This window comes from Lepidochelys olivacea, assembly GCF_965140295.1.
Source record: "Lepidochelys olivacea isolate rLepOli2 genome assembly, chromosome: 7".
Classification (NCBI taxonomy): Eukaryota; Metazoa; Chordata; order Testudines; family Cheloniidae; genus Lepidochelys; species Lepidochelys olivacea.
Window position 1 is genome coordinate 95556260 of NC_140417.1, and position 25984 is coordinate 95582243.

General features: G+C 41.6%; 1 protein-coding gene across 1 annotated transcript in view; it reads left to right on the plus strand.

Moving 5' to 3' along the window:
- The window catches only part of DNTT (DNA nucleotidylexotransferase), a 478907-nt gene that overhangs the window by 176676 nt on the left and 276247 nt on the right, over positions 1-25984 (plus strand). The window contains exon 5 of the mRNA XM_084635618.1: positions 10799-10896. The gene's annotated coding sequence lies outside the window, so the exon portion shown is untranslated. The remainder of the gene's footprint in view (positions 1-10798; positions 10897-25984) is intronic.

Sequence of the window (25984 nt, forward strand, 5' to 3'; positions counted from 1 at the left end):
TGTCTGTCTCTATGGCTAAACTCCTCTTCCTTGCTGTTCTTGACACCCATTTTATCCCTTGCCTGGCCATCCAAATGCTGTTGCCAAAATTATAGTAATAGCACATTGTTACGAACATGTCATCCCCATCCTCTGAAGCCCATCATTTCATTGCCCTGTATGTTATGTTCAACCTTCTTAAACAATAATGGGCTGTAGAGAGCACAATCTCAGTCTTTGGATAACTACCAAAGAACACGTGCCAGCATTGCGTCTGAAGGAGAATTCCCCTGAAATCCCCCACCATTTTGAGTTACAGCAGGTGAGTTGTGTTGGACAGTGAAAGTTGGGTGTAATCATTTCTGGTATGCTTGCTTGAAAAGCAGAAAGGGCCCACTTAACGTGGTTGGAAATGAGTTGTCTGGAGTTATGTCTACACTGCACTAGGCAGTGTGACTTCAGCATGTGTAGATACACCCAAGCTAGCTTTGATCTAGTTAGCTGGAAGAAGAATCATAGTAGTGAAGCTGCAGCAGCATAGGTGGCAGCATGGGCTAGCTGCTCGAGTATGTGCCCAGGATAAAAATCAGGGTTATACAACCTCTGATGCTGCCTGTGCTACTGTACTGCTATTGTTGTTGAAGATAGTTACTTCCGAGCTAGGTCAGGTATGTCTACATGTGCTGTAATCCCACCCCTGATTGCAGTGTAGACATACCTTGGGATAGAAAATATATATGACAACAAGAAAAGGAGTACTTGTGGCACCTTAGAGACTAACCAATTTATTTGAGCATGAGCTTTCGTGAGCTACAGCTCACTTCATCGGATATGAAGATACTGTAGCTCACGAAAGCTTATGCTCAAATAAATTGGTTAGTCTCTAAGGTGCCACAAGTACTCCTTTTCTTTTTGCGAATACAGACTAACACGGCTGTTACTCTGAAACCTGTCATATATGACAACAAAATTCTTCTACATAGGGGCTCTCAGCTTTTGTGTTCAATGGCATTCCCACTCCACAATCATAACAGTCTCAGGGACAATATTGTCTTCTAACTTAGCCTGATTTTGCACTAATGGAATACTGTAGATTTAAACAGTTATTCATGATTGACACCACTGATATATTTCTGCACATAGAGTTCCTCTTGATGTCAGTTGGTAATTTCAGCATATTGTATGCCTCATAATATTTCAACCAGCAGCAAAGGAAAATCACTTTACTGAATTATGAGTGTATCCATATTAACACCATGAAAACATGTTGAGCTAAATCAAAATGTCTCTAAATTCTAAGCAGCAAGTGCTTTAGTGAATTATTTGAGTTCCAACAGATAGATTTTGCCAGTTTTAAATCACTCCTGCTCTTACACTCTTTGAAACGCGTTAACAATCATTATAACCAGGGATATGGGAAACTTTAACGCTAGGAGAAAAGTCAAAATGTGACAGTAAACCAAATTCTTCAGTTGAGCATGATCTCTAGTACTCTTATTGATTCTTCACTGTTGAATAGAAACCATCTCTTCAATAGCCACATGGCTATAAACTGAACTATGGCATGGTACAAAATCAGCTTTGTTTCTAAACTTGAAAAACAACACAGAACACAGTGGATTTCATTGTGTAGATTTACATTGTTCCCTTGAATTGCATAATGGACTCCTGGGACCTGCAATGGGGTTCCCCTTATGGAAATGAAGAAGTGTGTGTTATCAGATTAAATAAAGGCACATGACCTCCATCCAAGGACTCTAATCTGTGATGTGGGGAATAGAAAAGATGAGGGTGAAGGATACTTTCTGGAAAAGACCGGCAGAAAATGAATGAACTGAATAAATGTCTCAATTACAGCAGATATTGTATGATAAATAAATAATGCTGTATCTTACCCAGATTACCTGTACTGATATTTGCCGTGGAGGGAATGAAAGAGCAGTGTAAAATTACCACAGAAAGGCCCCACAAAAGTTGGTTGCTTTAAAACAGAAGTGATTTTCTAATAGAGATGAAACAGAAAATGTGTGCTGGCGGTACCAACCCCAATATTTGGCCAGGCTATGAAGGAGCTAATAATGTTCCTGGAGAACAGGGACTTAAAATGCAAACTTGATGCTTTTTATAAGTGTTGCAGGACAATGCTGATGTAAGTTCCTGTCTCTGGTAAATGGAATATATAATTCAAAGTTTGAAATGTGAGTTCACGTTCTACATTTTAGAGAGGCCAAGGCTATAACAGGGTTCAAAAAAGAACTAGATAAGTTCATGGAGGATAGGTCCATCAATGGCTATTAGCCAGGATGGATAGGGATGGTGTCCCTAGCCTCTCTTTGCCAGAAGCTGGGAATGGGAGATGGAATAGATCACTAGGTCAGGGGTGAAAGTAAGTCCTGCGACTTACCAGTACGCTGGGGCCAGCTCTGGCTTCCAGAAGGGGCGGGGCCTAGGGCAAAGGGGTGGGGCTGAGGGGGTCAGAGCCAGCCCCAGCCCACCCTGTAAGGTAAGTGCCCCCCCTCCTTCTCCTCCTCCTCTCTTCCCTCCCCCACCAGGGTAGCAGCAGCAGCCCGGGGCTTGGGGGCTATTTAAAGGGCCCGGGGCTCCCCTGATTCTACTGCCCTGGTCCTTTAATTAGCTGCTGGAGCCCTGGGGAAGCGGCGGGGCTCCAGCAGCTATTTAAAGGACTGGGACAGCAGAGGCAACTGGAGCCCTGGCCCTTTAAATAGCCCCCAGAGCTCCCGCTACCCCAGGGCTCTGGGGGCTATTTAAAGGGCCTGCGGCTCCCCTGCTTCTACCGCCCCGGTCCTTTAAATAGCCCACGGAGCCCTGGAGCAGTGGCGGTGGGGCTCCGGCGGCTATTTAAAGGGCCAGGGCAGTAGAAGAAGGGAAGCCCTGGAGCCCCGCAGCTGCTACCCCAGGGCTCCAGCAGCGGGGCTCTGGAGGCAATTTAAAGGGCCTGGGGCTCTAGTCACTGCTGGGAGCCCCAGGCCCTTTAAATTGCCCCCTGGGGAAGCCAGGCTGCTCCAGTACCGGGGTGTACCGGCTTACTTTCACCTCTGCACTTGGTGCTTAACTGTTCTGTTCATTCCCTCTGGGACACCTGGCATTGTCAACTGTCAGAAGACAGGATACTGGGCTAGATGGACCTTTGGTCTCACCCAATATGGCTGTTCTTATGTTTTTAAAGGAACTTTCAAAATAAATGAAGGAAGAAAGAGTATTTATAATTCTGAACTGATTTAATACTCAGCTTGGGGTAAAATGAAACTGTGGAACAAAGTTTGAGTTAGCATGGAAGAGGAATTTCCAGTGGCTTTGAGAAATGAATTGATATTTAATGAGTAATTTTTTTAAATGAGTTTTCAGTAGCAAAAGGTAGAACTAAAAGAGCTGCATGGCAAAATAAATGTTTTAAAAATATTTCATAATGCCATAGGCAGTTACAAACGAAAAGTGAAGTTGGATAGAAACCAGAAAGTAATGGCTCTTTGGAGACTGTGTGCTCTCTGGATATAAGGCCGCAATGGCTTTGGGTTCAAAAATATCCAGCTGAATAAATCAAACACTTTGGATACTTGCACAGTTATTTTTCTGTTACTTGACAGTTCTGAAGTAACTGAATTCAATACTTCACTAAATCAAAGGACCTAGAATTCTGAGCAATAGCAGTCGAATAAGCCATAGAAGTTAGGACTGTGACCTTACATAATAGCTCATTTTAGGAGAGTTATTTTGGAAGGTTGGTTGTTTTTGTCCTACACTGTGTTCTCTGAGTTGCTTTCGTTCGTTATATTTACAGAATGAAAAAGGCATCTAATTGATTTTTTCATCCACCTGGAAACCTCACATTGCATAGTTCAGAAGAACAGCTGTTATGTTTTCTCTCCCAAGGTAGTGGGAAGATGTGTGTAATCCCCATTTGCAGAAGTTCTTTCAACTTCTTTGTTGCTAGTTTCAGTCTTTTTCTGCTGCTTGTGTCAATGGAGAGTGCAGAACAAGCACTATTCCTCAGAAATCATGGTGGTGTTAACCAGAAACTGTCACTTTTGCTTACTAGTCAGAAAGATCAAATATATAATCTTTATGTAATTGGCGTAACCTGCTAGGGGGGAAAAGGAATGAGAAACAGTCTTGCTTCCTATTCATTAGTTACTGATATTCTCGGAAAAAATTATTTTAAAAACAGTAATATCCATAAGTTTCTCTTCCCCTTTCAGCTAGGGTCTTGGCTACCTGGTGGTTTAGTTCACAGTGAGTTGACACGCACTAGTTAGTGTACAAAACTCATTAACAGTGTGCACATGGGACAGTTGTGCCTCTTTCCATTCACATCATGGTGTACACGCAGCAGGAGCTTGGTGCACACTAAGTGCATGGCATTCCGGGAGGGTATTCTACAGTCCTTTGCTTTGCTGCTGATTTGTGTGCATTCTGGGATTTCTCTTGCTGCGGCTTGCGGGATGCATAGCAGAAGCCAGATGAATGCTGGAACTTGGGATCAAAAATCCCATGATTCCACTCTCACATCACATGCTTCCTCTCTTTCTGGGTGGGCTAGTGCTGTTTTTGAATTGCTGTCCGCTAGTGTGGATCCTGCAATGCTTTGCACTGCTGTGCTGGCAACTGTGAATATGCAGAGGCTGTTTGGGTTCTATCTGAGCTTTCTCTGGATAATTTCCTTTCTTTTTCCCTGTCTGACCTAAAAAACAATCTCTGGTTCTCTCTTGTTTTTGTTTTTGGAAGGAATCTGCAATGAGGTTGTCAAGGTTCCTTCCCCACTCTGAACTCTAGGGTACAGATGTGGGGACCTGCATGAAAACCCCCTAAGCTTATTTTTACCAGCTTAGGTTGAAAATTCCCCAAGGTACAAACTATTTTACCTTTTGCCCTTGGACTTTATTGCTGCCACCACCAAGCATCTAACAGATATATAACTGGAAAAAAGCCCACTTGGAAACATCTTTCCCCCCAAAATGCTCCCCAAACCCTACATCCCCTTTCACACAGACAGAGAGAGCCTTTGTTTCTCCCCCCATTCAGCTTTGAAAATATCTTGTCTCCTCATTTGTCATTTTGGTCAGGTGCCAGCAAGGTTATCCTAGCTTCTTAACCCTTTACAGGTGAAAAGGTTTTTCCTCTGCCCAGGAGGGATTTTAAGGGTGTTTACCCTTCCCTTTATATTTATGACAGAGGTCTTCAGACATCTCATCCCATGTTCTCAGTTTCTTCCCCCTCAGGTGAGCCAGCCACTCAGTCTTCGGTAAAGGCCCTGTCCTTGAGGGTCTGGCTACTGCAGGTGCCATAGCTGGGGGAGTATGGAAAAAAACAACCCAGCAGTTATTCATATTCCAAAGAGGCTATAATAGATTTTTTAACATGTTTCTGATTTCCCCTTCCTGAGATTGTTCCCAGTCTTGGGGAGATCTCAGAAATGGTAAGTGGTGTCTGCATGTGGGCTAGTGGTATATGCCTGAGATTTTTGGGTGTGCAGGATTTGCTGTTAGGGTTTGCAGTTGTGCGTTGGAGGCTATTGGGGGAAATCCTAGGGATTCTATTCCCACTTTAGCTTTGTTGTTTAAGCTGTGTCTTGGAGGCGCTTATCTGGGGCAAGAGGAGTTCGGGGAGGTCATCTGGGGGTGAGCTGGATAGTCATTCCCTTTGCATCCCTGGTAGGCTGCCCTGACTCTTGATGATGTTACACTGAGGTGGGTGACTAGGAGGCAGAGAATGGCTTTATTCAAAAAGGCAAAGGGCAGACCAGTGAGATCCACTGTGAAGTTATTCACCAAGATGGTCCCCCCAAAAATGCCACAGAAGGGGAAGTGAGTTGCAAGCTACACTGCAGAAACTATCCCTCCAGAATACAACTGAGCAATTTCTCAGTCTTCGATTCTGCTTTATCTCCCCTGTAGACTGCTGAGAGTGCAGAGAAAAATAGTTTGGGTTCTGCAAAGATTGTTTTGAAGCCTTAACTGCTCCCAGTCTTTCGGTACATAAGCCTGTGAAAAGCCATTAAGAGCTGTATAGATATGCTATCCCTAAAGCAAACTTATTTTCCTGTACAAATGTGTGTAACAGGACATATATACCTCAGCAGGAGTGTAGTCTTACTACCTTTATGGATGTGCAGTGCCCACGTCTACCTCCTGTAAACTGAGAACACTAACTAAACTTCTTTTCCTGTAACCACTGTCTCAACAAACTGCTGAATTTCACACAACTGAATGTTTTCAGTATTCAAGTATGCTGTGGGAGGGGAAGTGAGGTAGAGATTGTGGCTGTCCAATGCTGCTGGCCACCATTTTGAGCAGCCATGGGGATATTTTTCTGAGGGAGCGCATTCCTTTGACAAGACAGATGCAGGGACGGGAAAAGGAAAATGGGTAGATGGGCATGTGCCCTCCATGGTATGGGCTTGTAAACAGTTAGTGGTCGGGACTTTAGCCTGAGACAAAAGCCAATTGCCCAGCCAGTCCAGCTGCCATTTTGAAACGTGTGTCTGTGTGTGTAAAGGGGCTGAATGAATGAAAAGCATAGTGTGGGCCCAAAGAGGTGGGGGCTGGAGACTCTGAAATGCTCCTAGCTCACATCTGCCAAAAATTGCTGTAGCTGTGGGGCTTCCAGAACAGAAGCTAGCACAGCAATAAAGTATAAATAAATTATAGAGATGCTTATGTGCCAACGTTTCCTTGATAGGATATGCCTCCGGAGTCCTAGATTGAGTTGCTTGCTGGGAATTGGCTTCAGGATGCTGGATGCCTTCAGGGTACTGAGTCCTGAAGAGCTCCTGGCTTTCCCAGAAGAGCTCCTCATTGCTCTGCTTGTGTTCCTTCTCTAAAGACTCTTGCCACTTATCCTTAGGCGAGGTCATGCAGAGGGGGTGGGGGTGCAGATCTGCCCCCTCTCCTCAAAAAATTGACATGTTATACATCCACAGTTGACATCCCTGGTTTTATCGTAAATTCTCCCAAGCAGTTTGTTCTTTATCCAGCACCGTTAGGATCCTGCTTGTGATCCCTTTCAGATATCTGACTTGCAGTGTTCACAAATACATCTTTATTCTGTGAGCCTGTTGCACCATGCTTCTCTCCAGATGGTGAGGAGAGCTAGCACCTCTGGCCTGAAGTGGCTGCTCAAGGCATGTTGTAAAGGCTGCTGGAGTAATATTGCAACAATGCTGATATATTTGAATCCAGGAGCAAATGGGCTGATCCTTACTCAGTGCCTGTCTTTAAATGGGGGAGGGACCATCTGGTCAACTTGATCCCAGAGCAGTAGAAGGTAGACAGGTAAATAGACAGATTGGTCATGGATGCTGTGATGGGTTAGACCTCCACCTTCCAGGGTGCCACCTGATGTGCTGGGGTCCCACTGAGCCTGCCTGTCCCACTAGCCTGGGTTTCCCTTGCAGTGCTGCTGTGGCAGGCTCTCAAGCCCCCTTCCAGCACACATACAGGTAGGGACACACCCAACTGTGGAATCTCACAGAGTCTGCAATCAGCTCTGTGGGGGGATTCAGCTCGGGGAATTACCCAGCACTGTGGTCCACACACCCTCTAGAGTGTAAACCCAAAATTATATTGTCTTGCGCTGTATAGAGATCTATACAATGTAAGCTCCTGAAATTTTCTCCCTTTCTCAATGTGGATGAAGATATGCACAGCTTTTTGCCCCCCGCGGTTATGAATTGCACAAACTGGGTTTCGGAATAAACAAAAAACCAAGTTTATTAACTACAAAAGGTACATTTTAAGTGTTTATAAGGGAAAGCATACAGAACAAAGCAGATTACTGAGCAAATAAAACAGGCAAACTAAGCTTAATACAGTAAGGAATCTGGCTACAATAATAACTTCTCACCCTAAATGTTGTTTCAGGCATGTTGCAGAGTTCTTGAAGGTAAACTGCACTGCTTGCAGCTTAAATCTCCAGAGATTCCTTTTACAGGCTGATCTGTCTCGCCTCCCCCAGCTTAGTTCCTTTGTTTCTTCAGGAATTTTCAGCAGTCTTCCTTCTTGGGTGGGGAGGCAGTGGAGAAGAGCCTAGATTAATTCACTCCCCAGCCTTAAATAGGATTTGCATATGGTGGAAATGCTTTGTTTCCTAACTTGACCCTTTATAGAAAAACACTAAAAGCCCAAGGTGGGGTCTAATACCAGGTGACATGATTACCTGACCCTGCAATGTCAAAGCAGCATCCCAGGAAACTTCTCAGGAAGGAGGGAGATTAGTACCTTTAAAGACCTATTGTCCTTCCTAATGGCCCATCCAGGTGTTAACCAGGAACTCAGATCTTACCTTTGGTTAACTGGGTGTGCTCTAGGTTCCACACCTCAGAGTCCCCACCCAGCAGACTCATTCCCCCAAACCGCATCTATCAATGGAGAAAAAACTAAGGACAGGATTAACTATAAAGCAAACTGGTTTATTAAACAGTGACTCAAACAGGAAACAGTAACTTATAGGATCCCCAGCAAAACAATACACAAAGGGCATACAGGTACAGGTTGGCACAACAAACTGACATAAAATCAAGGTCCCAAACCCATGAGGACAAAGGGGAATTTACTACTGGTAAGGTACAGAAGTACACAGCATACTACACCAGGTTGAGAGGAATGGACTCACGACCGAGGACATCACGGATGGAATACGTCAGGACAGCAAGGTGAGGACACAGGAGTTCAGGATACCGGTAAGATAGGAATCAATCAGGAACTGATAGCTGGAACTATGGAGTTTGGATCGTCTTCTGTAGATCCCTCGAAGTCTTGGCTAGGACATATACTGTGCTGCCACATATACAGATTCTGTCGGGTGCAGCAGTCTTTTATGCTCTCCTATTACTAGGTAGAACACAGGCCATGTGACCCTTGCTCTTTCCCACCTTAGAGAGAAAAAGACGCCAGTTGTCTCAAGAAGAAGGTCACCAACACGGTGGACAAACAACAACTCCTTACAAACAAAATGGCAAAGTGCCAAAACAAAATGAAAGCTATGGTTTTTCCCCTACACAGGCTGATTGCATGCTGTCTGGTGGGCGTTCCCCAAGTACACACACCGTTGTAATTGTTATATAGTCAATATTCCTAACTTCAGATACAGAAAAGATACATGCATACAAATTGGATAATCACATTCAGCAAATGGTAACCTTTCCAATGATACCTCACATGACACATCTTGCATAAAACATATCTTAGTTATGCCATATTCATATCATAACAGTATTTCTATGAAGAACGTGGGGCGTAATGGCACAGATGCCCACAAAGCAGTGTGGGATAGCAATTGGAGGACTGCCAAAGTAGTGCACAGCATCAATGGCTGCACCCAAACAATAGACTGCACTAACTCAATTCACATCAAACTTAGTACATATTGAAAGTGGACTCCAGAGTTCATGATGAATGTGGAGTTAGTGTTCTCTAATGAATTGCAGTGCGTATGCAGGCATCTTCACACAGACTAACCCAAGTTAGTGTGGACTAAGCCCCGTATGTAGACAATCTCAGTATTAATTATAGCACTTACTATATATATCCCCTCTTCCCATAAGATCTGATTTGATGATATCTTCAGTTGAATGAAGTGGAAGCTGCAAGCAAAATGAAACCTTCCCCCACTACTGTAACTTGAGTATATTTGAAAGATGTATTTTAAATGCAATCCTGTTTTCCTTCTATATGAATTTCGCATATTTCCCCAATTAAGCTGAATATAGAAATGCCAGCCTGTTTCTATTTGTCACTGGTTTTGGATAATTAATTTGCATCTCATTTTTATTAAATGAAGCATGCTTTTACCACCTACAATATAGAATCCATTAATCATGCATCCTTTTTTTTTTCAAATTTTTTAATGAGTAGCTATAGAACTACATTATTTACAGTATTACTATAATGTGCAGACTGTACTGTACCAGCTATATAATACTTCTAAGTAGCAGGATTTAATAATTAGCAAAGCACTTCTCACAACCTTTAGAGATAGTGCTGGTGACCAGCTTGTTTGGAGATAGATTTGGGGCCTGCGGGAGGAGATAATATTAATCACTGCTTCTACTAGCCATTCAAACAGAGGGGGAGTTTTGTGGTGTACTAGGAGCTAAATCCTGATGTCCTCACTCAGTCAAAACTTCCATTTATCCCAAAGGAAGTTTTGCTTGAGTAAGGATTGTCGGGTTTTGGTCCATTGTTAAGTATTCTAGCTTGTTACCTTAAAGATACTGAGCCAGATTAACCCCATGTGCACAGGATGCCTTTGAAAGCAGTAGGTTGCAAGTAGGTGGACTCAGTCTAGTTGCCTGTATTAGTAGCCACTACTATAAAAGAGAAGGAGGGGAGGAAATGGTCTTGCTCAGGAAATGGAGCCACCAGCAGAAGCATTGAATATCAGACTAATTTTTAATATTTTTGTGTGTAAGAAGTTGTTACAGTGGCTACAGAAATGTTATGTGATTGTCATTCACACAGGGAAATGGTCCGTGAGACAACCTCTCCATTCAGGTGTGGGCCATACTGTAAACTCTTTGTGTAGCCTCACTCCCCTGACAGATCTTTGGCTGTTAGTAGCTTAACAAGTTGGCGCTAGTATTGGCATTGAGGGTATTTATGTTTTTGTCCTAGCCAGTGTCCAGGTAAGTCCTATTCCATATTGAATATCCTAGGACCTCTGACTGTTTTCTTGGGAGGTGCTTGCACACAAAGCCCATTGATCCATGCTTTTTCAGAAAGTGTCAGTTCTCTGTTCAATGTAACATTATATCTCTGGCAGTAGGTAAAGTTGGTCTAATAAATTTCTCTTGGATCTTATTCAGGTACATAGTAGATACAGCTGAAGCCTCCAGCACTACAGGCCTGATCCTGACATTGATTACAGTGGACTCTGGGCCAGTCCCCATGTGCAAGTGGCCAGGTACTCTTTTTTTATTACTTAACACAATAATTTGTTCATTTATACCAAGAATATGGGAGCCCCTTCTGTATACCTATTAGAATCCAGTCTACTTGTTGCAATAACTTATACTAGAGTTGGGTGTGATAGTTTATTTGCCCAAAAATGCAGTTTTGGTTGACCTGGAACTATTCGTGAATTTGAATGGATAATTTTGGCTTGGGGAAAAGTTTTTCAGGTTCAGCAAATTTTCTGTATGTGCATGTCCTTTGGCATAGTGGTTATTTTCTCTGAAGAGGGATTTGAATCCACGTGTCCTACCCCCCAGGTGAGTGCCTTAATCACAAGGTCACTCCTCTCTCTCTATTTCTTTGACATAATGAATATTTAATTATTTATGCTAAATGGAACAGCTTCATCAGGAAAGACTGAGACTAATCCACCGCAAAATAGTGAATAGTCCGGTTGTTACAGTATTCACTTGTGTGTGTGTGTGAGATTGGGAGGTTTGACTTCAAGTCACTGCTCCTTCGGAGGAATTCAAACCTGAGTTTCCTACAAGCCAGGCAAGCGTCAGGGCTAAAGGTTTTAAAGGGGCACACTCACACGATTCACTTGCCTGAAATGAACATTTCCAATTTGCTGACAAATTATGAACACTTTTGGAAATGAACCAAAAATTTCCACTGACTTCTTGGTTTGCTGGCTGAACCAAAAAGTCAAGTATTCACCCAGTTCTAATCGCAACCAGAAGCAGCAATCATTTGCAATATGTATAGTTACTGTGTATGTGAAAACAAACTTTGGAGCTTTCATAATTATAAGCTTTATCATGCACGCATACAAGGGAGAGCCTTGTAGGAGTTGGGGGTGGCATGGGAAAAGAGGTTTCTATGGGGTACAGCTGAGTCAACATGGAAAGGGAAGTAATCTCTTCCAGTTATAGGACTGGTGCTGATTGATTTTCCCCTGGTGCAAGTGGAGTACCAGTGACCGTATTGTCATGCTCTCTGAACCATGATATGGTCCCAGTCTTTTATAAATTCCTGGGGAGTGGACTTAAAAGAAGAGGATTTTTCTAAACTATGAAGGCAGTCTGTGTAAAGAATCCTCAAACAAATCCTGAAAATGGATTGGATTTTTCTAGTTGTTGGTCTAATTCTTCTTGCGTGCTTTTTGAGTATCAGAGATGAGAGGTTGATGAATTCATTCTCATTATGCAGTTTTCTGTCTGTTGTTTCCCTGTGTTAACATTCTTATTACTCATGTACCACAAAAGGCTTAGGCACTTAATGACAGCAATTACAAGATTTTTTTCTCTTTTGTAAGCCTTCCTTATCTTACAGTCCAAATACCATGATATGCCTTGACTGTGCTTACTTAGCTATACTACCAATTCATCAGTTTCTCCATAAATTGTAATCTCCCTTTCCAAAATTATTGGTTTTCTGGATATATAGTTTACTTGAGAAAGTCTCACATTTCTTATGTGAAAACTTGAGCATGCACACTTCAAAGTTGCTTTCCACAAATATATAAATAAATAAGTAAATTCAATTGCTGGTGCAAGTCAACACTAAAGGGGCATGAATATTGCTGAAAGTGAACTGATGTGTAAATATGCACAAGTAATCCACGTGTAGCAAGGCAGAGTGGCCTCCCTCCAAGCCTGAGATGGAGGGAACGCTACACTCTACCTGGTGGGCAGAGCCAAGCCTGCCGTATCCCCCAGGTGAGAAGCAGAGGGGAAGGACGGGAAACATAAGAGTTGGGCCCTTCAGCTCAGTTGGGCCAGAGCCAGTGAAGGAGGCAGATGTCTGTAGCCCACTGTAGTACTCTGGACCAGACCCCAAGCTGTATGGGGCCCTGCCCCCAAAGGAAACCAAGAGTGGGAAAGAGTTGTTGGGACTGCCACCCACCACCGAGGAGACTGAGGGGACACAGACTATGGAGTCATACCAATGGACTGTGGTAGGAAGTAGCCCCGGGGAACCAGATGTTAGTCAGGTTGTGCTGTTGCAATACAAGTCAGTGTGTTCTGGCAGGATTCCCCTGACCCAGTGGCGGGATGCCCTGTCACTGTTAAGGTCCTGGGCTGGGGCCTGGTGGAGTAGGGTAGGCCTGGGTCCTCCTACCCCCTCTGCTGCCAAGTCCAACCCTGGGATGGCTGTAGGCCAGAAGTCCGGAGCCTTATTTGTGATTTATCCTGGCCAGAAAGCTGCATGCCCCTAGACAGTTTGCTGTCTGCCTTAGCCAGAAGGCTAGGCAAAACATTGCTTAATTGCTTACTGCTCTGCCCTTCCCATAGGGTTAGAGCCCAGACTGTAGTTATTGCCTGCCTTATCCAGAAAGCTCAGACTAAAGACAGCTTGTTGCTCTGCTGTGCCCAGGGATTCAGAGCCTGACTGTTTTTACTGTCTGCTTTACCCAGGAGGCTTGGGCCCAAAGACGGCTTATTGCTCTGCCCACCCAGAGGGTCAGAGCCCAGACTTGAATTACTGTCTGCCCAAAGAGGATTGGGATAGGGACTGCTAATTACCCTCTGTTTATTGCCTGATGCAGCAAGTCAGAGTGGCCTCCCTCTGAGCCTGAGATTGAGGGACCACTACACCTGGAATGTATTTTGCAGGATTTGCCCATGTCTAATACTATCCCACTTATTCCAAACCCTGGTCTCTACCATGATAGCATGAGTAACTGCTTCTCTGTTTGCAGACAGGTTGAATTATTTTACTGTATAAATTTTGCCAGAGTTATAGTAGAAACTAGAGAAAGACATTGGCTCCAGAAATAGCTTCACATGAAGTACATTTACCCAATGGCTGCTGATTTGGCTACTACTATTCAAAACTTCTCATCAGAGCTCTAGCTCATGTAATTTGTCATATAGAGTTTAAGGCCAGAAGGGAGTACAAGAACATCTAGTCTGACCTCCTGTATATCACAGGCCACAGACACCACGCAGCACCTGCACTGTAAACCCAAAAATGAAAATTAGACCGAAGAATTACAGCCCACATGAGATGAGACTATTATGTGCCACAGGCAGCCAATAAGAGGGAGCAAGTTGCACCGGTGCCGGAGGGCCTCACAATGGCGGGTAAATGATGAAGTGAGATATGTACCTTCCAGATACTTTACACTTTGGTTCTAATGCAATGGAAATATTTTGCTGCAGTCTGGGGCTGCCTACTTAATAATGACACAAAAAGAAAAGGAGGACTAGTGGCACGTTAGAGACTAACCAATTTATTTGAGCATAAGCTTTCGTGAGCTACAGCTCACTTCATCGGATGCATTTCTTTTTGCGAATGCAGACTAACACGGCTGCTACTCTGAAACCTGTCATTAATAATGACACCAACTACAACTAATTAACAACCTATTTGGACAGAGCTGGATTAAGAACAGAAGCTATTGCGAATGCTGTATTGTTTCCTGATGGCAATCAACAGATAACTGAAGTGTAGTAAAATAGACAAATACTTTTTTAAAAACCCTGATTTTGTTATTTTATGTTCTTAGTAGCAAAATAGGGGGAAAGGAGACTTTTAAAAGTACATCTTATTTAGGACTTACACTTTGGTTATATATGTGTCCTTTTATGCTTTTGTATTGTGCAGTATAAAATAAGAAAAAAGAACCATATCACAAATGCATTTCAAAATATGTTTTGGGTTTTAAATCTATCCCACAGAAACTTCATTAGAAGAAGGAAAAACCTTTCATATTTCTAAAACATCTTGACCTATTTCTAGACATTTTAGAACCTGCTTTGAAAAAAGATAGAATACTCAGCAGCAAATAAGCACCAGAACTCAAACAAACAAGAAGTCACAGCAGCCTCTTAAGAAAAATACAGACTAGAAGGGCTCAGAAATAAGACAGAGGTATCATTGGGACTGAAAAATGCTGAATTTCTATTCAAGTTCCATCATCTGGCAGACAACAAATTTTAAACGCTTCCTTATGCCATTTTTCAAAGAATCTATGCAAAACAAATCCTTGGGTTTTGTACCTAACTATGGGGGAAAGGTCATCGTATATATCTGTTGCAACTGGGAAAAAAAAAGGAATAAATGTCACCCTACAGATTCTGTTGATAGTGAATAGTTAAAAGGTGCTGTCCATTTGCATTTCTTCCCTCTGCTTTGAAGACTAACATACTGCAACTATTCACTAAAATTATCTCACAGCATATTCTTGGGTTTACACAAGAAAGCTAGCTGGAATGTAACAAAAACATTTAATAAAATATTTTAATATCTAGTTTATGTGCAAGCAAACGGCTGAAAATACCAGGTAAGGCACGATGAAAACATACATTTATACAGAGATGAAGTGGAACTGAACAAGCACTTCTATACTTTACAGCACTCCTCCTCCAGGTCTAACTCCCATTGAGTTATAACTCTCATACCTGCATGAGGAATGCAGGATCAGGCCCATACTGGGTACTGCTTGCAGACCATTTCTATTACTATGGTTGATACAAACACTGCAACACATTGACCACTTGTAGGATAATCATTTAAATCATCAACAATGTTTGTGGATGTTTCATTTGCACTCTGTGGCCTTGATCATCCTTTTCTACGGGAACAGCATCAGAAAGGGGAAAGGTTGTTCTAAAAATCCTATGATTGGGTTTCTGTAGACAACTTGCCACAGAGGTTTGCAAGTGAAATGCAGTATGCCATGCTCTTGGGGAACAGCACATAAAGAGGAATTTCACTTTGTTGAAAACAGTGCTGTGGTCTGTGTGGTTTTTATGCCACTAACCATGCGTGGTGAAGAGTAAGAAGTCACATATGGCATCATGACTCAGATAACGGGACAACCTTCTTCTGAAACGATGGCTACTTATAATCCAATATAAGTCATAGGAAGGTGGCTTTCTGCCAGAGGAACAGCCCTGCGGCAATTGTCCATTGTTCTGGTGAAGAATAAAATATGACAAACTAATGTTTGCGTGGATTTTTCACCAAGTGAATGCAGTTGTGACTCAGGCCACCCATTCTTTTTTTTGAACACACAGTTAATTAGGCACAATATGGTTTGTGGTTATGCCTTTTGGATTGTCAGTGGATCAGTCGCTTGCCAAAGTATTCAGAGTCAAGTGCAAAAAGGTGTTAAAGATTGAATAGTTTCTTTACACAACATGTTCATGTGTAACCTGCCCCAGAGCAACATAGTAAGTTACTCGATTGCCTAAATTGGATTCAGCATGCTGACCTGAAAGTGGACCTTCAGTAATGTGAAAACGCCAAAAATGCTGTTTAATTTCAGGGACATACTATATATGCAACCGGCATCAGACCCAGATAGGCCTGGTTCAATTATTTGTCAAAACTCTCATGTTTCAGTAGAAAATTTAGACATAAATGATTTTATATTATATTAAATTTGTTTTCATGAAAATTTTCAATGGGAGGGGGAGGAGAGGAGGAAAATGGGAGGGCATTTTCTGACCATCTCTAGCCTAGACCATGAAAAAAGCAGGAATTCCTTTGCTGCACTTAGTGTCTTTGCCAGTTCCCTGATTGGCATCTTTACTAGCATAGCTTTTTTACCACTTCATGTGAATTGTTAGTTCACTGCAAACAATATGAAAGAATCTGAGGCCTGGTCTATACTAGGAAATTAGGTCAATATAGCTATGTCACTCAGGGGCGTGAAAAATCCACATCCCTGAGCAAGGCAGACAGTTAACCCGTTCTCAACTCCGGTGTAGACAGAATTTTACTATCAACCCAGCTACCACCTCTCAGGGAGGTGGATTACTTACACCAGTAGAGAACCTCTTCTGCTAGCGTAGGTAGTGTCTACACTGAAGTGCTACAGTGGCGCAGCTGCACTGCTGCAGTGTTTTAAGTGTAGAGAAGCCCCGAGAAGGTTTCTTGGTTGATGGATGCATGCATCTGATTATTTCAATCCTTGAAAGAAACCTTGTAGTCTGTCTCCCACTGTATTGACATTTCCCCTACTTTTACTGCCTGGTTTTACATTGATTCTAACTGTATGGTTTTGACGAAGCTGGTGGCTTGCAGGCAATGTTTCAGTGAGAGAGGCCCATCAACTTGCATATGTGCTTATTTAATTGTATTTTGTATTTTCTGAAAACCATTAAAAATAATCTAGTTGCTTCCTCGTGAGAAGCAGACACAGCATGAACCCAAGGTTTGCAAGGTGATAAGCTATATTTAAGAATGTACAAAGACTAGAACAATTGAAATGGTGGTACCTTCTAAGATAAAGAAAACATATGCAGCATAACCAACTAATGACCATTAAAATATACAGGACAAAAATAACATGAATGTATTATCCAGTTCATTGAGCTATGATGTCATTCTCAGAATAATTTACAAAATTAGGTAGGCAGGAATTCTGGACATGATATTTCACCACCAATGAATAAACAAATCCCAGGAGCCCAATCCAACTTCAGTACTCCTCACCATCACAGCCACACAGCACCCAATTCCTCCCATTGTTTCTTTCCATTTCCTGAATCCTACAATCTTTGGGGGCCACAATGGATTGTGGGATGTATCGTGGCTCAATGGATGATTTTTTGGATGCCAAAAGGTTGAGAACCACTAGAGTTGACAATTATTTCTTACTCTACTTAGATGTAAAAAATAACTGGTAAGACCAAAATAATTAAAATATTTATTCTGGAAATATCTAATTTAGGGAGATGACATTTAACTTTAAATTTGATTTAGCAACTCATGAGATTAAATCCTTGCTTCTTATTTTTTGGCAAAGTAACCACAAATGTGACTGCCACCTGGATTGTTTTTTGCTTACTCCCAGTACATATTCCACCTTGTGAATTATCGTCAAGAAATATTTATATTGTAAAATTGTAGGGGAGTGGATTATTCAAGTGGGAGGTGAAAATCCAGTTAAATTCACAAGTTGTGTGTGGTAAAATTGGATCATTGACAGGCCTTTGCAGGACATTGATGCTGTGTTTATTAGACAAAGAAGAAAATAAATCTAATAAATAAATAGATACTCAAGCTGAGACATTTTTAACATTTCCTGCAGAAATGGTGAAATTAGAGTTCTCAATTATTCAAAAAATGTTGTCTTTTTACCCAAATGTGTTTGTTTCACAGGAAGTTAGGAAAAAGCTGGGTGTGTAATTTATTTAATTTCCTTCCTGCAATAGACTCTATATTTCAGCATAGCTCAAATCAAAAAGCCCAGTTTAACATGATCCATAATGTAATGAGGATGCAATTTGCCTTGTTGAAATAACGTCTATACTCTGGACCTGATTCTTCACTCACAGCCTGTCTACACTAGGAGCTAGGGGTGTGATTCCCAGCTCACGTATATGTTCTTGTGCTAGTGGCAAGCTAGAGCACTAAAAATAGTGTAGCCACGATAGCATCGGCAGCAACAGTCACAGCACAGGCTAGCCAGCTTGAGTACAAACCCACTTGAACTCCCTGGGTGCATACTTGGGGCAGCTAGTCCATGTTGCTGCTGCCTGTGTTAGCACATCTACACTACTGTTTTTAGTCACTAGCTCAGATGAGCAGTGGTTTGAATTTGCATACACAAGCTAGGAATCGCACGCCTAGCTTCTAGTATAGATGTTCTCTGTTTGCACTGATTTCAGAGTAGCAGCCATGTTAGTCTGTATTCGCAAAAAGAAAAGGAGGACTTGTGGCACCTTAGAGACTAACCAATTTATCTGAGCATAAGCTTTCGTGAGCTACAGCTCACTTCATCGGATGCATTCAGTAGAAAATACAGTGGGGAGATTTATATACACAGAGAACATGAAACAATGGGTGTTACCATACACACTGTAACCAGAGTAATCACTTAAGGTGAGCTATTACCAGCAGGAGAGTCGGGGAGGGGGGGCATTTCCAGCAGTTGACAAGAACGTCTGAGGAACAGTGGGGGGTGGGGGATAAACATAGGAAAATAGTTTTACTTTGTGTAATGACCCATCCACCCCCAGTCTATATTCAAGCCCAAGTTAATTGTCTCCAGTTTGCAGAAGATTACCCAGAAGTCACCTACTACAGGACAGGCCCAACAAAGAAAATAACAGAACGCCACTAGCCATCACCTTCAGCCCCCAACTAAAACCTCTCCAACGCATCATCAAGGATCTACAACCTATCCTGAAGGACGACCCATCACTCTCACAGATCTTGGGAGACAGGCCAGTCCTTGCTTACAGACAGCCCCCCAGCCTGAAGCAAATACTCACCAGTAACTACATACCACACAACAGAACCACTAACCCAGGAACCTATCCTTGCAACAAAGCCTGTTGCCAGCTGTGTCCACATATCTATTCAGGGGACACCATCATAGGGCCTAATCACATCAGCCACAATATCAGAGGCTTGTTCACCTGCACATCTACCAGTGTAATATATGCCATCATGTGCCAGCAATGCCCCTTTGCCATGTACATTGGTCAAACTGGACAGTCCATGGGTAAGGACAAAGTCACAAAGTTCAGCTACCAGGTTTGCCATGACATTATCGGGGATACTGTTCCTGACGGCTTGTAGTCCATCTTTGTGTGGAATGTTGGTGTAGAGGGCTTCTACATCCATAGTGGCCAAGACGGTGTTTTCAGGAAGCTCACTGATGGATTGTAGTTTCCTCAGAAAGTCAGTGGTGCCTCGAAGATAGCTAGGAGTGCTGGTAGCGTAGGGCCTGAGGAGGGAGTCTACATAGCCAGACAATCCTGCTGTCAAGGTGCCAATGCCTGAGATGATGAGGTGGCCAGGATTTCCAGGTTTATGGATCTTGGGTAGCAGATAGAATACCCCAGGTCGGGGTTCCAGGGATGTGTCTGTGCAGATTTGTTTCATGTTCTCTATGTATATAGATCTCCCCACTGTATTTTCCACTGAATGCATCTGATGAAGTGAGCTGTAGCTCTCGAAAGCTTATGCTCAAATAGATTTGTCAGTCTCTAAGGTGCCACAAGTACTCCTTTTCAGTTTGCACTGGTACAGATGACTGCACAAGGTGTGGGGCAATGGGGAATAGTGCCTACAGTACAGGCCCTCTGTGTCCATAACGTAATTTATTGAGGCTACTGGGATCCAGCAGCCCCACTCGGCACATAGTGGATAGGAAGTGCAGAGACAGTTCTGCAGTCCAGTGTAGCACCCCAGTGTAAGTACTGCAGAGAGTTTTGTACTGGCAATTTACTGGCACATTTAAAGGGTCTATAAAACTGTTCTCTAACATTTTGCTATTAACTTCCTTCAAATTAAATTACCAAGGGATTAATTTTATTGTGATATTGTTTAAAGTGCTTTTCTTTGTTTGCTTTTTTAAAAAAAATTCCTTTTATGTCAAAGTTTTATGAAGTTAAAAATACAACCCCAGGAAGCAATTGTGCAAAAATACATAAACCAGAACAAGCCCCAAAGCTAATTGAATAGAAATAACAAGAGTGCCAAACAATATAAGCCATAATCGTGAGATATTAGTTAAACCTTTCCTCAGAAGCAGTTTCTAAATAAAAACAAGAATAATGATTATTTTAAATTTTCTTTTAAAGTTGGAGAAAATGTATATGACCACAAAATGGTGAAATAGAAAAAAAAAATTAAAATGAAAGTCAATGGAGCTATGCCAGGTTCTACCAGCTGAAGATCTGGCACAATATATTTAAATAATTTGTTATGAACAAAATTATCTGGATTAAGTCTTTAGAGGCAATGGCCACATTCAATACCAATGAATTTCAATACATATGCACCTGTCTGGAGAAGTTAAAATTCTTCCCACGTGTAAGTCAAAGAAGTATTCATAGTGCAAAGCAACTCTGCAAAGCAGAGTTCATGTAGCTTCTGTTTCTGATTTGAGAAGAGAAACAGAAGAAAATAACATCAATGGGTGGTGACATCAGATACAGCTATTGGCTGGCAGTGTGAATGTAAACTCACATTTAGACAGTCAAGTTGAAAAAATATTATTTTGCATCATGGATAAGATCAGAACTCCAAGCCTGTTCCCCCAGAGGAAAAAGCAGAAAGGGATGCATCCTCCAATTTCTCTCAGCAGTTGTGAAGTAAAGTTCAGTGAATTAGTAATTTTTATTATGGAGAGGAAAATGGGGGTGACTAGAAGGACATTCCTGATGGAGCTGGCAAGAAGAAAAGGTTTCAGGGTAGAAAATGAGTTAAGGTAGGAAAATCTTTATGTAAGCAAAAAATCATGTACAGTGATGATGCTTAAAAACTTGCTGATTTCCTTAGATAACTAAATAAGATATGCTGACAGCTAACCTTAGTATGCGCTGTATTCAAGGTATTTCCTATAACAAAGCTTACAGAGGTACATGGGAATACTGCAGTTCTGAGGTAATCAGGTAAAATAGTGATGTTTTTCAGTAGCATCTCTGTCTGTACAACAAAGATTTTGATAAATGCATTTGTTCAAGTGACTCTGATTAACATTTTATTTATGTATTTGGTGTATAATTTTTATTCTTTCCAGTAAGTGATTATTTCATATTTAGTAGATAAATTCATGTTACCTCAAGGAAAGAAAATCCTAAGAGACAATAGGCAGCATACAAGCACAAGCAAATGTTCTAATCTTTGACCTCTAAGATCCATGGTTCAAATTTGTCTGTCTGTCACGTTTAATGAGTTTGGACTTCTCAATGGACTTCTCTCCTATGGAAAATCAAATAAATTTAGGGTCTGATCCTGCAAGTGTTACTCACATGATTTACTCTTACTCATTTGTATAGTTTCATTAGAATCAGTGAGCCAGATTTTCAGTGGGTGCTATTTGCAACGCTCCATTGAAGCCAACCGAGCTATGTTGATTTACACCAACCAATGATTTGCTGGAATGTTTTGCCCATTGAAATCCAGTTATAGTTGGAATGAATCTAAATGTAGTGGCCTATTCCTGAAAAGAAAAGTAAGATGTTGAATATGCCTCTATAGAAACCATGAAAGATTGATAGGGAAATATTTCTCTCCAGTATCTCTGGTATTCCATTAAATAATTCTTCCTCACTTGAACTGTCCTACTGAGTAACACACTTGGGAAGTGTTAGACATTGGCATATGATTTGGGACAATCTGCCACCTCTGTGTAGAAAGGCCCAGTACTGGAGTAGCAGGGATGTTGCATCTGAGGATTAAGGTGTACCGTGATTGGTAAATTTATGTAGGGGTGCTCACACGGCATCTGTTCTGCCTCCACCATGCCTGCTTTTACTGAGTGCAGTCAGCCTCCAATTTCATGAACATTTAAGTTAAAGAAAATCAATTTTTGTTCATGTCTATATAAAATGCCTGCTGAACAGAATATATACTAAGAACATGACTAGGGCTTCCCAATCTCAGCTCCTAAATACCCCTTGTCATACCCATTCTTGCAAACTGTCCAGATCTTGTGACCTTGAAAGGCAGAATCAGAAAAGGAGAAAAACTAGGGAATGTAAACAGTTTATAAAACAAAATACAGGCAGGTATGGCATGGAATTAGGCAGTTAATGTCTGATCTGAAACCCACTGAAATCAGTAGAAAAACTTCCTTTCACTTCCAAGGGCTTTGGCTCAGCACTCTGTTGAGGTGTATTTTAAAAGTTTTGGGTCTATTTGGGTTGTTGAGACAGAGTTTTCTTGCCAAAATTTCAAACTTTCTGAGAGGACACAGATTATACAACTTTTTTTTATCAGGAGTGGGCCAGTATGATTAAATTCAGTCCAGTTGCAACTGGAAAAAACAGAACTATAACTGTTGATTTTTGTTGTTGTCAAGAATGCTAGAGGAAACTCTAAATTTGTTACATTTTCTGCCAAGAATCAAGCACAGCTGTAGAGGTACCAGAGGAAACTGGTGCACAGCAACTAAACTGCTGCTGTGAGAATAATGATGGCAGAGTTCCCAGATCTGCAGCTTTGTATAAATAATCTGAATATTTTATATAAGGTGAAATAAACCACAGGAAGCAGAAGCTCTATGTCTCTAACTGAATTTTTGTACACAAGTAAAAACAACAGTTTTAATTAAAGGAGAACCTAATAATAAAAATAATATTGCCCACTCAATAGACTCACCTAGATTTTTCACCTTTTAGAATAAATTGAGATAAGCAACTTTTCTGATGCTCTGCTCTACAAGTTGTGTGATATGAGAAAAGGGATTTTCTTTCACAGTGGAATTTTTTTAATTTACCTTTTCAAAAGACAGCTCACTGTACATTTAGTACATTGGAAGATCACACAACAACAGTACTTTAACAGGTGTAACTGCAGGCCTTGTGGACAGAACTAGCGCACTGAACTTAGTGAAGTCAATGGGTTATTGATGTGAATAAGGGCCCCGGGACTTGAACCATACTTAAGGATGTGGCATGCTAATCTCTTAAAAATCTGTTATGGAATCTTGCTCTGTGCTGAAACATATTAAGTCTTGAGCTGGAAGTGTGTACTCTCTACCCTTCCTTGAGAATTAAGTGGAGTTAGTACTAGTGTAAAGGTGCCTGCCTGCCTGAACTGGAGAGAGTCATGTTCTATTTTTCCATTGTCTTAGAGGTTTCGGGTTTCAGGCTCCAATCCACAGCTGTGCAGTGTACTAACCTGTCAATTGCTATATCCCACTCCAGGGTGACTGTATTTCAGTGGAGCTTTAGAGTATGTCTACACTACGAAATTAGGTTGAATTTATAGAAGTCGGTTTTCTAGAAATTGTTTTTATATAGTCGATTGTGTGTGTCCCCCCACAAAATGCTCTAAGTGCATTAACTCAGTGGAGTTAAAGTAAGGAAATTGATTTTAAGAGCCCTTTAAGTCGAAAAAAAGGGCTTCGTCATGTGGACGGGTGCAGGGTTAAATCGATTTAATGCTGCTAAATTCGACCTCAACTTCTAGTGTAGACCATGGCTTAGAGTGGTTTCACTTACAATTTCCTGCTAGTTTGATAAATATTTCCTCACATATTAGAGAATACCAGCAGGCCTGTTAGAGACTTTGACTGTTGGCAGCTTATGTGCTCAGGGTATAAATAGTTTGTAAAGCATTTTTTCAACCAACTAGAGATCATATTTGGGTCCTCCTCCAACACATTGCTGAACCTAGCCCCATTCAAAAGGATCAAATCTGGCTGCCTCACTCTACCTGATGAAATCCCCGTTTACAGTATCCTCCTTCTTGACAAGTGCCAGTTACAGTGCTTATCTGAAAGCATCCAAATATCCAATTTCTTCGTGACTTTTGAACAATTTGCATGGCCCTTTGCCTTTTTATTATTAGTACTCATTATTTCTGACTCCCAGTAGATCAGAGAAGATGTGAATGTACTTTTGTGAGAGATGAGAACTTCAATAAAAGAGAACCTAATAATAAAAATAATATTGCCCACTCAATAGAAATGGAAAATGGCTGGGAACTGGGGGAGGGGGAAAAGAGAGAAATTGATTAAAGCAAAAACCAGGGAACTAACAAGACAAGTGCCTAACTACATTCAATTTCTTGTTGCTCCCGTTGCCTTCACTTTTGCTTGTTTTCATTTTGATTGTGAGTTCTTCAGGGCTGTGTTTGAAGTGCTTAGCATGCTGCTGCTGCTGCTATACAAATAATCATAGTTGGCTACCTGCTTGGATATCCAGGGAATCAGCAGGGAAGTATGCTGCAAAGTGTGACTTCTTCCCTCCTCTGACCCTGTCCACCTTCAGCAGTGGCATGCTATGATATTTTTATTATGGCATGAAACAAGGTTTTAGATGACAGATACATAGATTGTAAGCAGTGTTATAGCCATGTCGGTCCTAGGATATTAGAGATACAAGATGGGTGAGGTAATATCTTTTATTGGACCATCTTCTATTGGTGAGAGAGACAAACTTTTGGGCTACACAGAACTTTTCTTCAGGTCTGGCTGGGAAAGGTACTCGGGGTGCCACAGCTAAAGGAACTGCTAATGTATCTTCATAAGTGTTGCTGTAGAGGCAAAGGAGAAACACAAACAAAGTAATTAAGTGTGGTCAAAATCCAATTTAGTGGGGACGCTGTGTCACCCTGCTCCTGCAACCTTGGATGCCTTATATGCCTTGCAGTAGTAGTTTCCATCTGGGCGACTCACAAACAGCCTTTCAGCATGCAAGCCACACCCTGAGCATGTGTGTGTGTGTGTGTGTGAGTGAAACTGCAGCCTGCCAGCCACACACTAGCTCTCACCGGCCTGGATTATAATGCAGGGTGACCCTAACACACCCCCAGCCCCGGATCTTCCCTCAGAAATGTATGTTCTATACTGCTCAGCCCTCTCCTGGACAGTACAAATATATTAAGTCCATTATTCCTTTAAGGGAATAATATGCCAGTTTATTACCTTAAATAGTTACCCAGACACTTCAATTTAAACAGATTGGATTAGATAAATTGTAAAACAAGTTGATTAACTGCAAAGAGATTTTAAGTGAGTCCGAGTAATGAGGCATAAAAATCAGAAATTGTTACAAGAAAAATAAAGATAAAATTCTTACTAGTGCTTAACTTAAGAAACTAAATTAGTTGCAAAGTAAACTTTTTCTCACCTTATGCTCCAACAGATTACTGTCCAAACTTTCAGGTTGGGATCCCTGCCCCAGAGTTCAACGTCTGTTTCCTTTTATCTTCTCAGGGTATGGAGAATGAGGTGGACAGGGAGAGAGAGAGAGGAGTATCTTGGGGTGTTTGCCTCTGCTTTTTATAGTTCCAGTCCCCCTCTTGAAAAACATTTCTGACAGAGAACCAAGAGACAAAGAATCTCTGTGGAAGGATGTTCCTTGCTGTTTTTCTTCACCTGTTTGAACTTCCTTTGTTTCCCTTCCTGCTTGATCTTGTTTACTGCATAAATGCAAATTAAGGCAAGCACACATTCCTTTGCTTAGGACAGATCTGTTTGCTGACTTCTCTTTTAGCAGGGCTGTGGGGTTTGGAACATGTTAATAACATCATACAGCAAATCTTATAAGTTCACATACAATGTTGCCACATATATTTTATCAGGATAATACTGACCCACAAATTATGAGTTTTCAAATGATACATTACAAGGCATACCTTGTATAAAGATTATTACAGTAGGATGTAGGTGTGAA